This window comes from Nelusetta ayraudi, unplaced genomic scaffold, assembly GCF_046127955.1.
Source record: "Nelusetta ayraudi isolate G7.1 ecotype Tasmania unplaced genomic scaffold, CSIRO-AGI_Nayr_v1 ptg000135l, whole genome shotgun sequence".
NCBI lineage: Eukaryota > Metazoa > Chordata > Actinopteri > Tetraodontiformes > Monacanthidae > Nelusetta > Nelusetta ayraudi.
In genome coordinates this window covers 14,953,717-14,955,000 of record NW_027466185.1, presented here as the reverse complement: position 1 = coordinate 14,955,000, position 1,284 = coordinate 14,953,717, and the positions used below count along the sequence as shown (strand labels likewise).

Sequence of the window (1,284 nt, the reverse complement as noted above, 5' to 3'; positions counted from 1 at the left end):
CCGGGTACAGTGTCTCAGCGCACCCCAAGGTCAACACACACAGGGAACAATAGACTGATGTGTGTGTGTGTGTGTGCAAACACTGCAGTCTTTCAGCCTCCATCAGTCAGTGATCAATCCAGCAGCAGATCAGTGTCCCACCTGCAGCTCTAGTCTGCCCCCTGCTGACCTCACCTGGACACTAAACTCCGCCACTCCCCCACCATTAAAAAAAACATCAGGTGGCTGCTGTTAAAGGACTGCTGGTCACATGATGGCTGAGGCTCAGCGACCGTCGTTAGCGGGTTTATTAGCGCCAGTGCTAATTGCTTCAGACTGCAGCATCAGCAGACCAAAGCTAGCCGCTACCGGCTAACCTGGTCAACTGGTGACACGCTGACGCTACCTGTCAATCTCTAGGCCTGTTTTGAGGTCACCAGGAAAAGCAACCAGCTTTAGCTAACAGGGGGGGCAGCCAGGAGCTTGGCCAATCAGGATCAAAAGTGCAGGACGTCCCTCCAGGGGACCACCGGGTGGCGCTGGGGAGCAGCCAATCAGAACACAGAGGAGGTGGGAGGAGGAACAGGTGCTCACAATGTCAATCAATCAATCAATCAATCAATCAGTCAGTCAGTCAGTCAGCCAGCCACAGCTGCTGACGTCACCATCCTCTGATGGAGATGAAGATTGAGAACTTCAGAGGAAGGTCACAGATACACACATACACGCGCACTCTTTCACACAGACATGTACACACACGCGCGCGCGCACTCACACAGGAATCGCTCCGCCGTGCTCAACGAATACGCGTGCACGCGGAGCCCACAATCGCGCAAACGCGCCGTGCAGCCCGGGGAGGAATCACCTCTGCGCGTGCACCACATAGTCCTCCCGGACGCACGCACACGCACGCACACTCTCTCGCTCTCTCTTTCTCTCTCTCCCACCTAGGCTCTTCCGGTGGTCCTGGTCCTGGTCCTGGTGGTCTCGGGGATCAGCAGCACTTCCGGTGTGCGGGTGCACGCGGCCGCCGCTGCGAGCTGTGCGGCCGCCGGAGCAACAATGAGGCGGCAGCGGCTGCGCAGCGGCTCGAGCGCCAGGCCACGCCCTCCTCATTAACATAACACAGCCCGCCGCCGGCCAATCATAGAGCGACAGTAGGCGCGGGGGGGGGGCTGTCTGGCCCACTGGGGGAGGCGGGGTTAACCGTACCCTGGACGCTCTCCGGACCGACCAATGAGATGACGGGCGGCGTCACGTCATCACGTCTCCTGAGAATGTAAACACACACACACACACGCACAC

General features: G+C 58.8%; 1 protein-coding gene across 2 annotated transcripts in view; it reads right to left on the bottom strand.

The window, feature by feature from the left end:
- Positions 1-1,041, bottom strand: part of LOC142877115 (semaphorin-6C-like) — a 15,358-nt gene extending 14,317 nt beyond the window's left edge. For both annotated transcript variants that reach the window (XM_076011496.1, XM_076011498.1), the window contains exon 1: positions 927-1,041. The gene's annotated coding sequence lies outside the window, so the exon portion shown is untranslated. The remainder of the gene's footprint in view (positions 1-926) is intronic.
- Positions 1,042-1,284: the final 243 nt, after the last annotated feature.